We start from the raw sequence: 20,801 nt of genomic DNA on the forward strand, positions 1-20,801 counted from the left end.
AATGTGTGACAGAACTTATTTATTTGCGCGGGCCCAACGCCGGCCCTTTCAAACCACCCTTTCCTACGGAAGCCGCACGGAGGACAACCTTCCTCCATCAGCGGCCGTAAATGGAACAGCTCCCAGAGAGAGAGAGAGAGAGAGAGAATGTGTTAACCGCTACTAGAGCCTTCTGCGAATTCCTCCTCCCGGCCCCCACCTTCGCTCTCAACTCATGAAAGGGGCACTGACGTCACCCGCTCACTCTCCGCGCGGCTCGCTTCACGTCACGCCGCGCCCCGCGCGCCGTCCCTGCCTCCGGGCCAATCACACGCGGAGAAGGTTACCGGCCTATTTCCACCCCTCCCTCTCTCCCTCCCTCCCTCTTCCCACAGCCTCTCTCTTTCGCCTGAGCGGAGGGGAGGAGATAGTGCGCGAGGCGTTTTTCGGGGAGGGGGGAGAGGGGGCGAGTCTCCAGGCGTCGACCAATATCTTCCGCCGCCGGGGGAGGGACTTCCGCCCGGAGCCGGAAGCGGGGCTCGTGGGTCTCCCTGGCGCTCTCTCTCTCTTTCCCTCGCGCTCCGTCTCTCTCTCTCTGTCTCTCCCTCTCATATGCGAACGAATTGTCTCCGCTGCTTCTTGGCGCCCAGAAGCCCCGGGGCCCGGACACCCGCCGCCGCCGCCGCTCTCTCTTCCTCCTCCCGCCTCTCCGCGCCCTTCCCTCCCCGCTTGTCGCTCCTCCTCCTCCCCGCCGCCGCCGCCGCCGCCACTCCTCCTCCTCCCCCGCCTGGGCCCCGCTGCCGCCCCCCGCCGCCCTCTCTCTCCGTCTTTCTCTTTCTCTCTCTCTCACCCCTTCCTGGGATTCGGCAGCGGCGGCGGCGGAGGAAGAACGAGAAGGAGGCGGCGGCGGGAGACGAAGACGGAGGCCGAGAGGAGAAGCAGCAGCGGCGGCGGCAGCAGCGAAGGATCCCTCAGGCCGGCCTCCGAGCGCGATCCCTCCCGGCCCGCCGGGGCCTTGCTGGCTGTTGGCTTGACAGGTGAGTAGAGGCCGCGTTCAGTAGCAGTCAAGTGGCAGCAGCAGGGCCGCCGCCGCTTCCTCCCGTCACCGCCCCGAGCCGCCGCCATTTTCTCACCCGAGGCCGCTCGCGGTGGGGGGCGGGGCTGGCCGCTGCAGGGAACTGGCCCCGGTTTCGTGGCCTTGCTCCTGTCGGGAGCTCCGCACTGCGTCGGCTTCGGCCTGCTCGCCGGGAGGGAAGCGCTGGGCCCGGCGGCGGCATCTTCACGTGTTTCGTTTCGTTTCCTTCTCCCTCCTACACCCTCGGATTTGGTGTTGGGGGCGGAGAGAAGGAGGGAGAGATCGCCCTTTTAAGTTGATCCCAAGCTGGCCGAAAACGGAGGACACCCCACCCCCATTGGGGACCCGCCCCAAGCGGCAAGCCAAAGCTCCCCCTCGCTTCGTTTCCCCAAGCTCCCCCCAAACCCCCACCGCCATAGTCCTCCTTGACTCACACCCTTATCTAAAGTTAGGAATTCAAACACACACGCCCTTCTTCCATACTTGTAATGGGTATGATTTAAGTGTCACAGGAGGGTGGCTTTCTACTGCTTTCCCAGCGTCTCCGGGCCGTGATTTTGATCATTTGGCGACTTTTGCCGAACTTTAAAGCAGGCAGTGAGTTTGCTGCAGTTCAGTTGAACGCGGAGGTCTAGGGGGGTCTTGTGTCTAAATGGTTGGCTCTCTGTAGCTCTGCATTTGAAAACATGGTGTCAGATCGTCTGGGTCTGAAGTTCAGTAGCTGAGAAGGTGGGAGTCTGAGCCTTCCTGATGGACTGAGGAAATATGTCAGTTCCGTGTACTCACTGCGATGAAGTGGATTGTGTGCTGCTGCTGCTTTTCTTTTTCTTGCAAGTGCCATACTTTTTGTGCTATTTATCCTAACCTAAGAGTGAATGAGTTTTGGAACTCTTATGTTATGATGATACTTCATAACTGCTCCATTCCTGCCAACTTTCATCACTGCACTGCCTTTTGCTGCTGAGGATACTGTGTGCTGTATAAGAGCTGTAATAACAGAGCCATTTAATAGCCACTCTGATAGGTTTCCTGTTATGCCATTTCTGGTTTCACTCTAGTTTCTCTAATTTAGCCATTTCAGGTGGCAACTTAGGTCTGCGTTGCTGGATGCTATTCATTTTAATAACAGTTTTGCCTAATAACATTGACCACTGTGATCAAGAAACCTGTGGCCTGCCACAACTCTCATCCCTGATCATTGGCAAATGGTGACTTGGATTGATGGGAATTGTGGTCTTCCAGATATTGATGGGCTACTTGTTTCTCTTCCATGACCTACAGACATTTGCTGAAAGTAAACTTTATGCAAATGCCTAGTCAACTGGTTACTCCTTTGAGGTTCTTGGGAGCTGTGACTTCAGCTTTTGTGTATAGATGTACTAACAGAGTACTTTGTTAAAATGCTTTTTGGACAGTAGCATGGTTGCAATCACAATCTAGCTTGCAAATATGAGAGTAGGCAGTATGTTGAATGTGGCTCATAGAGAGTAAACTAGATTTTTCCCAAGGTATGTAAAGGATTTCCTGTTTTGGTGTAAACATGCTGCATTTGCATCATGGGGTGGATCCAGACTAAGTTGGTTTCATTTTGTTCTCAATGAAATCTGGGACAAATTAATAATGACTTTACATATGTCCCTTTGATTTAAGTGCCAGCAGGCTGGATTTAGCCTTTGTGTTTGACTGCCTGTCCAACAAATTCTCTGCTTTCTATCAATTGTGAAAGTTTATGAAATAGATCCTTCTATCACAAGGCCAGAATTTTGGTTCAGGACCAAAGCTGCAGGGACAGCGAGATTGAATTTTGGCAACCTTGAGATACAGAAGGTGAAGCCTGAATATTTTAGTTCTTGGTTTGTGGCTCATATGGTCTGGTTTTGTTGGACTTCATCAGAAGACTAAACAAATTTGTACTAAAAGCCTTTAGTCTGTTCAGAGAAGGGAGACTACATGTAGCATCATTCTAAAGACATTTGCAAACCACTTCAGTACAATTCTTACTTGTCTCTTCCTTGTGTCTCCATGGCTGGTGCTCTCTTCAAACTTTTCAGTGGAACCTAGAGGCTTTCTGGGTATCTTTGCCAAAAAAACACACCCTTCAGTTTAATGTAAAACATCTGCTTATCTATTATTATTATTATTATTATTTACCACCATTATTATTATTATCATCATTATCATCATCATCATCATCATCCCCACACTCTCAAATAAAGCTGATAAGCTATCTAACTGTTGGACTTAAGCAGTAAACACTTGTACTGAAGCATGGACAGATCTCATTTGTTGCACCCCCGCTTAAAAAAAACAAAATCAGTTGACAATCTTTTGGTTTAATTTGTGTTTATATTCATGCAAACACCAAAATGCTGGGAAAATATGGCTGTTAAGGGCCACACCATTAAGACACATTAGGCAATATAGATATGGTATGGTACCCTTTTATTGTCATCTTTCAGGCTTCACTGTCTTCAAGCTGGATGGTTGTTAGTGGCCAGGACCCTGAAGATCATCAGGTCCGAGCCCCTGCCACAGATAAAGTATTTTGATGCATATTTCTTTTGGGTAGTTTAAGTGAGAGAATGGTCAGGATGAAGATTGCTGTTGTGCTGATGCCAGTATAATGTGGCAGAAGCAACATAATATTGTGTACTCCAGATTGAGAGCAGCATTGTGGCAATACTTTTCTGTGGCAGGGCTCAGCTCTGTAATATTCAAACCATGGACAAAATTACCTTTGAACATGTGCAGAGTGGAATTTCCCTTTAAATGAGTCACCAGAACACTGCTTGATATGAAATATTACTTCACAGGGTGTACTTTCCTTAGAAAGTTTTGAGCCCTAGTTTTGTAAAAAAAGTAGATAGACCATTTAAGAATAGAAAATCATTTCTGATGTATGCATGCTTACTGTACCTTTTCATAAAATTTGTGAGTTCTATATCTCTTTTCTCAAGTTTTTCCCCCTTCTGAGAATAAGATTATGATGAATGACAGAATTACAATGAGACTTAAGGAAGAGAAGTATGTATTACTTACATAAAGTATTGTCTAATCCTTCATATACATTGTACTTCCTTAGTTACTTTAAAGACAAGAGTTTTCTAAGGGGACAATGATACTAACGCAACAATATCATGGAGAACTCTACTCTTGAGTTGTGTTCAGCTGAGGAATTGGAATTAATGTGTCTTAAATTATGTCTGCTAATTTCAGTAGGACACCTCTTAGTTTGACTTGACTTGGACACGACCCTTTGCCCTAACCCCATATAGTTCGCATATAGTTACAAAGCAGTTAAGCCTGACTCCTTCCTATGCCACAAACTCATAGGTAATTAGGGGGAAAGTGCTTTCCTTTTTTCTCATTCTGCACTTTTCAGAAATATTAGCCTATCATACAGGATTTTTGTTTCAGGATTGTAAAACCAGCCCATGTGTAGGAGATGTACAGAACAGAAGGGTTAAGAATAGAATTTAGAATAGAATTTATTATTTATACCCTGCCCATCTGGCTGGGTTTGCTTCCCTTGTGGCTGTCCTGCGCTAGGAGAGGGTTAGAGTAAATGACCTCCAAGGTCCCTTCCAACTCATATGGATATGATTGGTTGCCAGGTGGGTACTTATAACCTGGAACAGTAGCCTCAGTTACATAGACTCCCATGTTTCTAGCCCAGTGAATAAACAGATCTGAGACATGGGTCCACTCCTCTGTCACTGAAAGCCATCCAACTCCAAGATATGGTGAAGCTTGAAATAAATCATAGGATACCATACCATATTGCCTAAATAATGCATCTGTTGAGGGTTTGGCCCCTTACATTTGCACTTGCCTGAGCGAACATGGAACACCCTGGTGGCTACTGATTAAATTTTGAGAAACCTATACCTACAACTCTCTGATCAAGCAACTTGTAATTGAACATGAGAAACTGACTGGAAAAGGAAAGGAAGCAATATGACAGCACACCATTTAGAAATATAAGACATCACCTAAAATTTACATTACGCCTATTGGGGTTAATTTGTTAAGTGAAAAATGCAGAGTAACCAAATCAGAAAAAGATGTTCAAAGAAATCTCACCATAAGCATAACTGAGGGGCTAAACCCAAATCTTCAATAGTGATGTCTACGATTTACTCTCTGTGGCAAAAAATAGTTATTTCTCATTTTAAGGTTCTTTTAGATTTACTAAAGGTATATACTAGAGCTTCTTCCCACCTTTCCTCCAAGGAGCCTTTCCTCTAGTTGGCCTACATGGTGGTTCTTCTCCATTTTACCCTTACAACAACCCTGTCAGGTAGGTTAAGCTAAGAAACTGTGTGCTTCATTGCTGAGTGCAGATTTGAATCCTGGTCTTCCATATCCCAGACCAACACTCTTAACTACTACACTGCAGTGGCTATCTTTATAAATTCTATTCTTTATAAAATTAAAACAGTTTGTTGTGTTAGATTCTACACGCCCAGTTTATACTAAGTGAGGCTAGTTAATGTTGTGTTTTGGTCTTTCAGGTGGACATTGGGCCTGATGTGTACATGTGTGGGAAGAGATACATGTCCAGGTAGAAATTATTCAGATGCATTTGTAGCAAGTGTTTGGGAAAGCTGTACTTGTAGAATTTCTGGCTGGATATTCCCTTCATAATGTTGTGATGGAGCTCCACACATTTATAGATGCCAGGCAGAAATTCTTCGGTGAGGACATCACAAGTGTTGGGAGAAGGTGAACCTGTAGAATTACCGGTTTCCTGTTTAATACACATATTAGCTGTCTGTATTTTAGGAAGAATTTGGTGATCCAGAAGCTTTTAATGCCTTCATTGAGAAATTTTATTTATTCCTGTAATTGCTCCTCCCTGTTTCCTTTCCCACTTCTGTCTTATAGTCTCCTCCCAAACCGGCACTTCCTCTCATCCCTGTCCTGAATTAAAGAATTTCCTGGAAAATTACTGGTGCTAAACTGCAGGAGAGATAACACAAAATATTTAGGACAATTCTCGATAATAAAATAATAGTTACTTTTACTAACCATTTTAGCTTTTATTTTAAATCTTAGGTGGTAAAGAGTACTGATTTTGTTAAATAGCAGTAATATTACATGGTATTGACCCAAACCTCTGGCACAAGCAAAGTCATTAAAAGTTGCTTGTTTTACTTGGCTCCAAATCAGAGAGTTTAAAAAAGGTTTGGGCTCTTACGTTATGGTTTATGGTTGAGGATATTTCATTGAATACTTCCTGGTTCAATGCTGCTGGACTATTAATTGTTTCTAATGAAATACAGCAACTGAGATTATATCCCTCTTTCCAAATATATTGTTCCTTTTTCTAGATGTCTGCTTCAGCCTGTTGATACCCAGAATTATTTTTTCCTACTTGAGAAACATTGGAAGCCTCTTCAACCCTTAAAGTGAGCAATGGCTATCTATTCTATCAGTGCAGGAGCTATGGTGACTACCAGTATTACAAATAAGTCAGGAGCATTTTGCGACTCACACATGTGCAATTGTAACCACATGGAGATCTCTGGGTGCCTGGTTGGCGACTGGGGAAAGCAAAATGTCACTTAGAGAAGGATCTGAAATATTTTAACTGAAGCTTGAATTTGTTTTATTCTGGATTATTTTATTTGATCTTTTAATGTGTTGTAAACCACTTTGAGATTTGTTCTTTAAAAGGTAAAGCGGTGCAGAAATGCTGCTGCTGCTGATAATAATGATAATAACAATAAATAATAAATGCATTTAAAAATTGCAGCAACTATAACCCATCTGTAAGGTACCATTTGGCGATTATATATTTCTAACATTGCTGACTAGGTAGCGGGGGTATTGTTTGATTCAGGCTCTGTGATGGAGGCCAAATTTGGCTATAAACAACAGAAGTACATGGGTGCAATTCGTTTTGTTTTGTTGGAAATTTAAAATGTAAGAGTTATTTGTGAAGGACTGTAGCTCAGAACATCTGCTTTGTATGCAGATTCAATCCCTGGCATTTCCAGTAGGACTGAAAATTCCCCTGTGCTTGAAACCCTGCAGAACCAGGTCCAATCAGCATAGACAATACTGAGCTAGTTGGACCAATGGTCTGGCTTGGTATAAGGCAGCTTCCTATATTCCTGTGTCTTAAGTAAAGCATAGTACAGTCATACTTTGGTTTCCGAACAGCTTTGTTCTCGAAAGTTTTGGCTCCCGAATGCCGCAAACCCAGAAGTGACTGTTCTGGTTTGCGAACTTTTTTTGGAAGCCGAATGTCCAATGGGACTTCCATGGCTTCTGATTGGCTGCAGGAGCTTTGGTTTCCGAACGTTTTGGAAGTTGAACGGACTTCCGGGATGGATTTTGTTTGACTTCCAAGGTATGACTGTAGTATGAATATCTTTTTTTATGGACCTGGCAAAATAAAACAAGTAAAAGTGAATAATGCAGTGAATATTATGTGATTTCAAAATTTTGTTTGAGATCCAAGGAGCTGATTAGGCTCATGCAAACAGATTGTATTAGCCTACTGTTTTGTTTTTTACTTTCACTGGCTAACCCCATGCCTTGTTAAAAATGTATTTTGAGGTTTGGTGGGAGATATATGTTTGTAGGGAGAAGTCTAAAGTTTCCCTTCTTTGGCTTCTTGTTACACCTTCAAGTCATAGTTAAACAAAAATTCATCTGCTGTTCGGATTGCTATAGTTTTACTCTTTGAGAGCTGCTCTGTGTAAATGCAAGTGTTGGGTCATCGTGCTTAAATCACTTGACTGCTGAAACTGTTGCTACACCAAGATGGAATCCAGAGTTACAAAATGGGAAATGCAGGCTGGGAAGAGTGGCATGAGGATCTTTGACAATCATGATTTATTTATAAATACATGCTTGCACAGAACGGATGTGTATGGCTTGTATTGGCCTTAAGTGGCAGGCAAGCTAGAGCATTTGAGAAAATAGGCTGAAATTCTGCTTCAATATGTGTGACACTGGGAGCAAGTACGTGAAACATGAACAGTCATTGGTGGTGGCAAACTAATTACCAGAAATACTTAACTGAGGAAGCTGTCTTTAAACATTAGACTTCTGAGGTATGTGTAATTGAGAGAACGTATGTGTCACCCAAACTAAAACTTGGTTTAGCTTTTGACAAAACATATTAGTCAAATGCATGACACATGGAGCACTGTTTTCCAAACTTGAAGTCTATGATAACATCCAATTGTGCAACTTGTATGCTAAATTATAAATGTTGGTCCAGGCTACTGCCTCTCCTGTACAAAAGTCTACGTAAGTTTAGCACAAGCTAGAAATTTTGTCTTTTCATATGCACAGTAATGTCAGCTTTATATGCTCTGTAATCAGACTGTCTAGAGTAAGGTTCTGTAATACTAAAATTTAACCTGATTGAAACAGGCAAAACTAGAATTCTGAATATGTATGAACGTTATTTAACACTTGTATAAAGGATCAATTTGTGTGTGCTTTTAATTGTGGCATTGCCTTAGGTGCCTCTAATGAAAATTTATACAATAAATGAGTTGTTCAAAAAATCAAAACCCACACTTGTAACTTGGTAGGCAAATCTGAGCATGGCAGATCAAAAGTCAGACCAGTGGTGACCCTGTTCATTTTAAGTTTACATCTATACTTTCAGGAAGTTGCTCTGATTTATTGGCTACAGCATGATTTTGCTGCTCTGGTGTGCTGCATGGCCAAATGATCTGCAATGGACATACTAAGCTCAAACTTTGAGAACAAGCTGTATAAGCCAGCGTAAGAAATTGGTGCAGATTTTAGTTGACTAACATAAATTATGTTTCGGAGCCTGAAAGTTAGACAGCCTTTTATAGTAGGCTTACTGGTATTTCAGAGACACATTGTTAAAATTCTGTAGTGCTTATAAATCTGGATAGGTAACTTGAACACTCTTTTGACCCACCATTCATGTTTTCTTGCTATTGTGTCATCCCTGCAGTTCTCCAGCTTCCTTTTCGTATTTTCCCTCTTTAAACCAAGAAGCAAAATGAGCCTTTTCTAGTATTGTAGAATGATTTCCACTGACAACACCATTCCCTTATGTTTAAACAGAAAAGAACAGTGATTTCCTTGTTAGCAAAGCTGTTTAAAGCTTGACACCAGTTGCCTGCATGGTGAGGTTCCAGCTTCATGTCATAAACAGCTACTTGCTGGTGAAGTATGCTGAACTGAATTGTATTGAGTTGTCCTCCCCAGTCTCTCATTGATTAAAATTAAAGGGCAGGGTGGTCTGAAACAGGGCCCGACCAGGTGCATGGCCCTCTGCAACATTTGACACTCCATCCCTGCAGCTGGTCTTCTGCTGCCTTCCCAAAGGCAGGTAAGTGAGTTGCTGGGCTTTGGGGAGGAAATCTGAGGGCTCTGTCAGGGTCCTAGAGTCATCTCCCCTCTTTCGCAAAGCTCAGTTAGCACTTCCCCAGCTTTGGGAAGGAGATAGGAGGCCTCTAGGACCCTGCCAGAGTCTTGTGCCACTTTCTCAAAAAAACAACAACCAGTGACTGACTCACTTACCCAGCTTTGGGAAGGCTGGCGGAGGGGCATCAAATTTTGGGCTCACTTCTCCCCCCACCCCACCCCCACCAAGCCAGTGTGCAGCCTGCAGGTTCCATGTAAGAGAACTCTTGAGGCTCACTTGGTATGAAAATAGATATAGGGATTTAGATTTAGAACCCATCACTCCACATCCTTAATGACTACTTGACGTGTGATACAAAACTTTCATTACTTCATAAGCTGACGGTTGTTGCCACCATTGTGCTCCATGAACACTGCAATAAATTTAGCAACAATATAAATGACAGGCTTTTCCTTGGCAGTGAAAAACAAAGATTTCCTAAAGGCTACTTAAAGCAACTGTCAGAAAGATATTGCTAGTCAGTAGTGTGTGAGCTCAGGCAGGCAATCTGTAAATGGACAGGGCCTTAGCATAACTGGAAATACTGTGGTTGCATGTTGAAAACTCAGTTTCAGATACTTGGTATTATAACTAGTCTGTCAACCTCAGTTGACCCAGAACAGCTTGATTAGCCTAACTAACCAACCCTCTCCTAGCATGCTACGAGATTCAGTCACTTCTCAGTGCATTAGTGAAAAAGGTATACAAATGTAACTAAAATTTGTTTCCAGAAAGGAAATTGTTGCATCCTGCTTGGAGGATAAAGTAATTTTCTTGGAGGATGATATGCTTCCTAGTTTGCTATTTATCTCCATGAAATAATTTCCAACCAGTTTTTAGTACAGTGGTACATCGGGTTAAGTACTTAATTCGTTCCGGAGGTCCGTTCTTAACCTGAAACTGTTCTTAACCTGAAGCACCACTTTAGCTAATGGGGCTTCCTGCTGCTGCCGTGCCGCTAGAGCACGATTTCTGGTCTGTAACCTGAAGTGTATGTAACCTGAAGCATATGTAACCCAAGGTACCACTGTATAGGAACTTTAAAACGCAGTCCATCTAGTACATGGGTAGGGAAGCTTTTCGGTTTCACCGACCAGATCCTGCTGGAACAGGATTGCACAGCCAATGCAGGATTAAACTCTTTGCTCACATTTACAAGCCAACGTCACCAGTGATGTCTGCTGGTGCGGAGGTGCTTTTGGGGAAATGACCTCATGGGTGAAATTGTACCCTCTAGCAGACCAAGATTCTCCCCCAAACCTGGAGGTTCCCTGCCTGTGATCTAGCAGAACATTATAGTTTGAACTTTAGGTGCAGTGCTAATAGCAGCAAGGCAATTTTTTATGTTTTTAGCTTTAGGAAACCCCAGATGAGCAGGCAATCATTTGAAGTGTTTGCTACAATGGTCATAATTAATCATTCCATAGATGATTGATATACCACTTCTTTTTTACCCAAGGCATTAATAGAAGCAAAGCCTACCCTGTTTGTATTGCCACACGCTGCTCATCAATATGCTATTCCTTAACGTGAGTTCAAGCTGCTTAAAGTCACACCCTTATTTCAAAACCCAGTAAGGCTCAAGAGCTAATTATGCTATCACATTAAAAGACCAGTTCTACCTTTGAAGTCCAGCTATTCCTCAGAGTGCCTTTTTATCATCTTTGTCTCCTATACCTGCTGTGACTCTACCTGACTGGAAGTACACTGGCCACAGTTACCTATACCCCAGTAACTTCTTGCTAAGCCTCGCTGTGTTTTGTAATTAGGGCTGCCTTTGAAAATAGCCTGCAACCTAACTCGTCCAAAGTATGACTGCAAGCTGCAGCTGGGAGATTTCGATCATATTCATACCAGTGCTTTATCAAGTGCACTGGCTCCAGTCCATTATGAGGCCAAATTAAAGAGGGCACCTGAAAGATTGCTGCCTTCCACATGTACTGACCTGAATGTTAATGTCCTCTTCACAGACCTTCTTTTGGTGCCCCTGCCAAATAGGGAGCAGGATGACTAGTGGCGAGTCAGTGGGCCTCCTTGGTGCTGGCAACCCAGTTGTAGAATGCCCTCCCTGATAAGGCTTGCCTGGCACTGCCTTTTTGGTCACTTTGGTGCCAGGGGAATACTAGTTTAAGTTTGTACATTGTAACACACTGTTTACTTGCTTCCTGTTTTTATCCATGCTTTATCTGGAACTCCTTTAGCTCTGTTTGGGCATTGTATTCCAAATCAGTGTTAGAAACTCAGATACAGTGGTACCTTGGGTTACATACGCTTCAGGTTACATACACTTCAGGTTACAGACTCTGCTAACCCAGAAATAGTACCTCAGGTTAAGAACTTTGCTTCAGGATAAGAACAGAAATCGTGCTCTTGCGGCGTGGCGGCAGCGGGAGGCCCCATTAGCTAAAGAGGTGCTTCAGGTTAAGAACAGTTTCAGGTTAAGAACGGACCTCCGGAACGAATTAAGTACTTAACCTGAGGTACCACTGTATATAAGCTAGGTGCCAAATGGCTCCTTAAACCAGGGTTACAGTTGCCAATGTCTGGTTGCCATTTTGGGTCCAGATGGTTTTTCAATAAGACTTTTTGGTTCCTGAAATTCATTCTGATTGTACAGATAAAATATGATGGATAGAATTCTACAGGATGGGGTATATTAGTGTGCGAAAACAGTCAGGATCTCAGGATCCCCAGGCATGCACCTCCAGATGGTGGAGACGTCAGGCACCATCCTGGCCCCCAGGCATCTTCACTGGGTCGCAAGTGGCTGATAGCCAGGTGCAAAATATGCATGGCACCTGGCAAATATCAAATTCTGTTCCAAATGTGTGAAGAGGCCTATGCACCAACCACACGTATGCAGTGAGCGCAGGATTGGCGTTGGTCTGATGAGGGTGCTTCTACATACCACTCCACTTGCTTAATTCTATGTAGCATCTTGCCTGATGAAGAAATGTAGAGAACTGACATTTTGGTTGGTCCCAATGAAGGTACTGCTCAGCTGTGGATCTTGACCTGTAAAAAACCCTCCTCTCGGGGTTCTTATCCCTAGGTTGCAAATACTAGGCCAGGCACCCCCAAACTCGGCCCTCCAGATGTTTTTTGACTGCAGTTCCCATCATCCCTGACCACTGGTCCTGTTAGCTAGGGATGATGGGAGTTGTAGTCCCAAAACTTATGGAGGGCCAAGTTTGGGGATGCCTGCAGTAGGCATAGTTGTCCCCGTTGAGGGGTATGGCCAGCACATTCCTTGCTGCCTAGCAACCTTTCACATCCACAACTCCCTATGGCCTGAGCAGGGCTCTTTTTCACTGGAGCTGTTTCATAATATTATATTTTACTGTAACAGTGTTACTAGGTGGCCTACATAAATTCCATGAATAGAATAAAATGATAAATATAACCACACTGTGAAATTCCTGTATGATAAAGTAGTATAATTCTACAAGGCACCAAAAATTTCTCATTTCTTTCTAATTTTACACTAAATTCTTATAAAAGGGGAAGCAGCCTTGACTCTCACTAAACATCCATGGAATTGTTAGAATTTTTCTGAATGAGCAGAAAAGTAATTCAGAAACTGGTGTGGTGATGCTAGAGGGTAAATGCAGAAGTTGTCCTGCCATGTTTCCTGTTATGCCCAGTTTTTAAAACATGCAGTCAATGGGAACAAAACACTTTTATGCTAAAAAGGGCCTAAATTCCTGCTTCTCACACCTAATGAAGTTTGTGAAACTCATACAGTTGCTTGGCCTTGCCTGGAACAAACACTATACATTGGCCTCACTATGTGGTTGAACTTAGATTAGCACTCTCATTAACAAGTTGCATGGCTGCCATTGCCACCCCATAGTGGTGGTGACTCACAGCCTCTGACTTGCAACATATTCTCCAGCATGAGTCTACTACGTCAACATTAGAAAAATGTTCATAAGAGATGCTCAGATCATTGCTGACTGAATTTTTGTAAACTGTTGAGCCCTGTACGTTTTCGGCAAATTTTAAAGGTTATTTCTGTTGGTTGGTTGTGTTTGTGATCATTATTACTGAAAAGATCTCTTGCCTCTTAACACACCTTCTCCTTGCCCTGAGGCTGATTCAAAGGAGAAGATGGAAGTGAACATTAATTAGTTATTTGCACTTGTAGCAGCTGTCAAGAAGAAAAAAGCCACCCTGGAAACTTATTTCTTATGGAGTTCATCTGGGGGCTCTGCAAAACCCTTGGGGGGGGGCCTACTGTTTGAAGGGTTGTGGGATTCAGTTTCCTAGTACTCAGAGAGCAGCCATTGCTTCACATCTTCCTCAGTTGATTCCGGGTAGCATAGAAGAAGTTCTGCCTAAGTTTACAGCAAACTCTATTTTATATTAAAGGAAGTAAACTTGTGCAGAAGAGACATGGGTTTCCTTAACTTACAAATCACCAACATAGTTTTGTGATAAATGGTTGCCAGCTTGAGGTTTTTCTAACATTAACAGTTAAAACCTGTGAAGAGGAATCATTGATGAAAAGGCTCCTATGCAATGTTTTCTATAATGTCTTTTTTGCCTCTTCAAAGTTATGCCAAAAGGATACCCAAATATTCATTTCCTTTGGGGGTTTATTTACTGTTTTATACTTGTAACCCCGGCATTGCTGTGCTTTTTCCTGTTTTACAATGTAGTTCTGTTCATGTAGACTTGGAAATTAGTTCTGCTATATTCAGTAGAAATTACTTCCTTATAAATCTATTAGAATTGAAGCCTTGAGGTCTAAGTTATGTTGATTTTTAAGAAGTTTTGTTGTGCACTGTTTTTGTTTTATTTTTAAAATCTAGACTATAGCGTAAGTGGTGTATAAGATAAAAACAAAATAAAGCACAAGTTCTAAAAACAAAGCATTTCAGCAAACTCTGAAAGCAATGAAATCATTTTTACACATTCTAAAAACAATATAACAATTTGTTCAAATATATGATTGCATATAGATATTTGGGGATCCTTTCTGTGAAGAGGTGTTTGGTTGTTTTGTAGTCTTGGGTGGTACTGAAACAGGCAATTTGCAGGTGTATGTTTCAGAGAGAAATGGGCTAGTAAATACTTCCATCCTGCTGACAATGCTATACTGAAATATATATTCAGAATTGTCAGGCAAATTAATTTAAGTTCAAAATACAAAGTTGTTGGGTTTTTTTGTGACATACCTTTGAAATTCATAGGTAGTTACTATATTCTGATTTACTAGGTTATGGTAACTTTCGTTCCAGGAGCTGAGAGTGTTCCAATTTGTTTTGGGGGAGAATTAAGTGGCTTTGTTTGTGTGTTTTAAAATCAAAGCTATCCATACAGCATCAAATTACTGAACTTTGTAACCATAAGTAGGGTAAATGAGTTGGAAACCGTTACAAAATTAACACGTTATGTGGGGAGTTTGGTAAAACTCAGTCTGAAGATAAAGAAATTGATTCTTTGTGTTATAGAAACTAGGACAGGATACTTCTTGCAACAAACATATCAAACCCTTAACATACAGCTAGTCAAGCTCTGTGGTTCAGTTGCATTCCTTTCTTCTTGGTCTCATTTGATCTGTGTTTCATTAATGTGCTCAGGATTACAGCTTCAAACCTCAGTTTCCTTAACTGCTGTATCCAAACCGAAAGAAACACTACCTTGAATAAATGGAGTAAAATGAGACCAGCTTTTACTTTAGATGACATCACCTGAATAAGTTTCTTTTTTAAAAAAGTTAGTAGTTAGTGTGATAGACAATTGGGCTAATGTGCAATTAGTCTTGAAAATGTTTGGTTATGACACAGTGCAGCTCTAATAATTTCAGGTGTCTTATAATAAAATCAGTAAGATTATTCCTGAAAGATGACATGCAGAGGTACCTCTCAGATTAATTGCTGTAGGCCAGGAAGAGTGTGCGCCTATGTGTTTTGAAAATGAAAGTTTGCTTTTGGTATGTATTTCAATATAGAAATTAAACTTTGTAGTCCCTACACTAGTGGTGAACTCAAGTCACTTGGGCAAAAGAACTGCTGGGGAGACCTTTCTGTTGCACATTTTCTTGTGTGCAGAGGTCTTTCCATTTCCCTTTTGGTTTCAGCCTCCTGTGCAGCTAAAAGCACTCTGAAGGATCTCCTGATCCTCTGGAATCAGTTTTGAATGAGGGATTAGAAGAAGAGAAATTAATTATAACCCTAGCACAAGTGCAAGCACCCTCTGCTTCTGCAGCTCAGTCATTTTGGAACTAAGTTTTAAATTTATGATTTTATAATTAGAAAACTTTATTGTGAACTAAAGTATAATAAAGTTGAACATTATTTATAAATGTATATAATTCATAAGATAAATAAAGTTGCATTCTGCCAGTGAACCTATTCAGCTTGACATCTGGAGTTTTGTCATGTTTCTTTCCCGTATGTTAATCAAACTTTTTCATCTGAAAAGTGATTCACTTCTCCAAATGGGTCTATTTTTAGAGCAAACTTAGTATGAATGTTTCATCTTGTGTTAAAATTGAAAATGTGGTTTAAATATTGGGTGTGATTAAGCAGTGTTCTCTGTACTCTTTATTAAGGTAAGCAGTTTCACATAGTGGTGCAGGAATCCTGCAAGCGAAAGTATGAATGAAAACTTTTCCAAGAGCGGGCTTTAGAGTTTTCAACATGTTGGAATCCTTTCGCTTGATCAAAGCTGCATTTTAAAATCCTTCGTTAATACCTCATTTCAGGTTATACCACCTTCCCATGTAGTTCCTCAACAGAAACTTGCTGCTAATGACAGTTCAGCAAAACTGATGAGTCACCAAGCTAATGCTTTCCAAAACAGCTTGATTATTAGTGTTGGGGCATTGAGATTTTATGCTTAAATGGGCAGCCGTTCTTGGTTGGATATTTCAATTTATCCCTTATTGAGGAAGCAGAATAGAGCAAAGCTAAACAATGGTTGACCTGAACCTTTGAATCGGTGCCAGAATGCTAGTTCTATTATTTGCTGCCTTAGAGGTGTTGAGCAAAGATGAAGCCCCTAGGAAATGGCTTTACATTGGGCAATAATACTTGTTGAATCAGCAGCTTGTCTTCCTGAAATAAATACTATTTTATTAGAGGAGGAAGACATTAAGAAGGCCTTTTTCATAAGGGACTGCAATCAAATTGGATTTGGTTTAAGCAAACATAAGAATCGATTTGGCATTCTTGCTTCACTCCTGCCTTTGGCTAGTGTATGGGGGGGAGAATGGAGATAGCTGGTTATAGCAAGTTTCTTGGATTAAACTTCCCTCTTCTTACCTTGGAGCTGATTGCAAGGGAAATCTTTTTTGAAAACTTTATTTATTTAATTCAAGCTCGTTCAGATCTTGTTTTCCAGAGATCCTTGTTAGTAAGGGTTTGTCCCTGTGTTGTGATGAAATCGTTTTCAGTAATTCAACTGTACAAGCCAAAGTGTCACAACACGCAGTTGCTTCCTGCATCATGGATTTTACTAAGGTTGCGTAATAATGACTTAAGAAGCAAGTATGTAGTCCAGTTTTGTCATTGGGGTGTCTATAAATGGTCCTCTTCTGCAGTCACTCTGAGCCAGAGGCTTACGATTCTTAAGTTGGCAGGTGGTGTTAGCATAGTTTCAGGCCCTAAATAGCAATCAATGTGCTTAATCATAAAACACAATGCAGTTAAGAATATAAAAATAACAATTGCCTATCATTCCTAATGGCTGATTTTTATAGTACTGGCATCCTAATGCATTATTGATAGCAAACTGGACTGGTAATGGTTTCTTAGAAAGGACTGTGGTGGGTTAACACTGCAGCTTCCCTTCTTACCAGATTTCAGCACCGTGTGATGGGAGATAAAAGCCAGGCTGCATCATGAAGGGTGTGAGGACACAGCCGTTCAGGATCTTCCTGGACTTTTGTGACTTTCCATTGGAAATGAGGGGTAGTGTTTGCCCTAACAGTGAAGCATGGACAGTGGAGGAAGGGTACTGTGCCAGCAGCCACTACACAGGCTTCTCAATTCATACCATTTTACCTTACTGTGTTTGGGCTTCCCCCAACTTTTCTATCATTGACAGTCCCCCCAGGAAAGGGGCAGCAGGGGGTTCAACATACATTGATCATTAAAAGTGAACTATGAGACCATATCTTTACTACTTACAAGTAAAGAAATACTACATCATCCCCCAGACAAGCAGCAGCAGATGCACATAAATTGCCATCACTTGTAAAACAAAAAACTGGGTCTCATTGCCATGCATCAAAAGTGACAGACACACTACAGTAAGCTGAATTCCCCTGGGAACATGACTCTTGAATGAAGGTCTTAATTTTGCACCTGGGTGCATGTCCGAAATGGTTGAATGGAAGCTCAAAATTGTTTAATTTCTAAACTTTCATTGATCACTATGGGATAATTTTTGTTACTGCCACTGTCTTTATTTTAAAAGCTATCTGAAACATTTTAGTCTTTTCCTTAGCTTTGGTGGTCTCCTAGCCACTACTCTGTGGTACAGTCAATGAGTGAAGAGCTAATGAACATCAGTATGTGCTTTGTTTTTGTGTTTAAAAGAAAAATCCTCTGGGGCTGCTTCTTGAACTTTGAACCAGGGCAACAGCCATTAGACTTTGTCTGTTGCTATGCACCTAGAATGCTGAGTTGTCTTTGGCAAAACCACAAAGCTGTTGGATTGTTCAGCTCTGTCACAGCTATTTGTATTGTCCAGAGCACTCTGACCGTGTTCAATTAAATGCAAGTCCTGTACAAATGTGATCCAAAATGGATTCTTTGTTGTTGTTGTTCTTCTTCTTGTTGTTGTTTGTTGTTGAAGGCTGCTAAATGTATTATATGGAGTAGCTTGGAAGGCCTCATCCCTTCAGATGATTTACTATAATATGAGAATATTTTAATTAAATACAACCAGTAATGTGATGATAGGAGCTTTGCTCTGGAAGCTACTGCAAGCCTCAGCAGTGAAAAATGTAAACTGTGGAGACATCCATTAGGCGCCCAATGATTATGTTATCACTAGAGTTAGACTGTCATCTACAGAGGCTTAGCTTCTGAAGCAGAGTTCTTATTGTCACAGTACTGACGACATCCTCAGTAAGCTGTCTTTCCTAAAAGATAGTTTAAACCAGGGGTTGTCAACCTGGTCCCCACCGCCCACCATTGGGCATTTCAGGATACTAGGTGAGCGGTAGGAGGTTCTACGGCACAAGCTGAATCCTCCTTCTATAGAGTGCTGGTGGGTGGTAAGGAAATTTTACCATCAAGAAAGATGCATTAGTGGGCGGTAGGTATCAAAAGGTTGACTACCCCTGGTTTTAACAGTTAAATGAGTCTGTTTCCCTACCTTCTCTCTCAGCTTGAGGCCAAGGATAAACTAGAACTGGGGGCCCAGCCAGATCACCAGAAGAAGCTAATGTTCCTGCCAAGACTGAGCATGGAATAGAGTGGCAATGGCTGGTGTAAAAAATAGAGACCTCCATCTATTGCGTGGCACTCAGCTCTCAAAAGCTGAGTGCTGGTAGCTTAGCATCTGTCTGATCCTTACTTGAGGCAGGGAGGACAACTGCAGTGCCAGGTTGCTAGACGTAGAGATGGGGGTAAAAAAACTTAAACCAGTAATTCCAGTACTAAGTGGTAGAGTGCACTAGTGTGCCATGACAAGTTTGTTTGTTGGTTATCATGTAGCATAAGGTTTCTACCCACTGACCCTGAGAGGCGACTATCTTCAGTCACTGTACTTTCTGAGTTGGTTGTGGCTTTTTCTGAGAAGCTGCCATCAAGGTGGGTATTTGTGTCATTCCTTTGCATAAAATGGCATTTTTTAATGTGCATGCTTCCAGAGGAAGGGCCCAGAACAAGTAAATTTTTAGAAAGGAATAGTCTTAACATGTTTAAGGGATGGTTGCCTATCATTGATTTTAAAGGCAACCTTCATCTTTTTTTATTACACTGGAAAAAATAACTCAGAATATTAATTTCTGCAATAGGCAGTTCATGTTGTGCTACTAATGAATGGAGTATATTTTGTGATTTTACTATTTTATATGGTTTTGGTTTATTGTACTTTTCGTTTGGGTGCTTTGGCACCCAAAGCAGTATATCAGTAAACTATAATGGAACACAGATTTCCTCCATGTAACTAACTGAACTTTGCACGTGTCTCTGACAAATTAGGAAGTCTTATCCAGTAACTAAGGAGCAACTTAGAATTTTTTTTTAGAGAAAGAAGTGAAGCTTACTCCCAGTTGCAACAACAATGCAGGTGGGTCGTGCCCACCCCCCGGAGTCTTTAGTAAAACTGTTCTAGATACAATCAAAATTATATATTACATATCTGCGCCATGTAAAAGTTGCAGGTGGATTTCAGATTTCATCATAGGCAGTACTTGATTGCTGCCAGCAGTTTGTCATGTCCTGTACATGTCTGTACAGTTTTTTCAGCTTTGAAGATGGAAAACTGGGTCACAACCTATAGAAGCCCTTCCAAAATATCTGCTCTTACAGGATGCTTCCGTGAATATGAGGAAGGAACCACACCAAGATGTCTGTAACTCTGAACTTTCATCCTGTTTAATACAATTTGCCAGCTACAGTTTTTTGTGGCCATCTCTGAAAGCTGCCATTTTGAAGTTTTCATTATTAAGTACCATTAGCTGACATCTGATCCTGGAGCTTAGAACAAGCAAGCTGAAAGGCCTAGCAAAGTGGGGTTAAGTAGTAGTGACCTAGGAAAGAAGGGACTGTGGACATGAAAGAAAGCACAGCAAAGCAAGCGATTGGATTCAGAAGAGGCAGTTGTCCAGAGGAAAGATGATAAGGGTAGAGGTGGGAGAGGGAATCAGGATCTGAAAAAAGTGAGGAATCACATATCTGAAATACCTAGGTAGATCTTTGACTGCAGGCCTCTTGTACATTTAATGTTTTAGTAGTTGTTAGTAAGGGCAGAGTGAAAAGTCTTTCCATATTGGCCTTAAAATGGACAATAATGTTCTGTTTACAACACTGTCTTGGAATATGAGAGAGAGCTGAGAAAATCTCCACCTCCTGAATCTAAACATTTCTTGGCTGCTGTGTAGCAGCTGAAAACAGATGCCTGCTAGCTGTGCAAGGTGTAATGTGGTCTGTTAATGATATACAAACTGCTAACATCAAAAGGGAGAATAAACAGTACTCTAGTGCCGCTTCCTATTCAGAGATGCGCTTTCTCCCTAGGCAGAGGGTGGTGAGAATGAAAGAGTTGCTGGCATCTTTTCAGTAGCTTATTAACCAAAGAAAGGCTTTGCTGGCAGGATGTTTACCTCTGTATAGCAATTATGATAGTGAAAGGGAACATCTTAAGTGGCAAGAG

At 41.8% G+C, this 20,801-nt stretch overlaps 1 protein-coding gene across 1 annotated transcript in view; it reads left to right on the forward strand.

Annotated features, from left to right (window-relative positions):
• The first annotated feature begins 247 nt into the window (after window positions 1-247).
• Window positions 248-20,801, forward strand: part of LARP4B (La ribonucleoprotein 4B) — a 58,731-nt gene continuing 38,177 nt past the window's right edge. The window contains exon 1 of the mRNA XM_083406358.1: window positions 248-1,016. The gene's annotated coding sequence lies outside the window, so the exon portion shown is untranslated. The remainder of the gene's footprint in view (window positions 1,017-20,801) is intronic.

Source organism: Podarcis tiliguerta, assembly GCF_965153285.1.
Source record: "Podarcis tiliguerta genome assembly, chromosome: 12".
In the NCBI taxonomy this organism is placed as follows: Eukaryota; Metazoa; Chordata; class Lepidosauria; order Squamata; family Lacertidae; genus Podarcis; species Podarcis tiliguerta.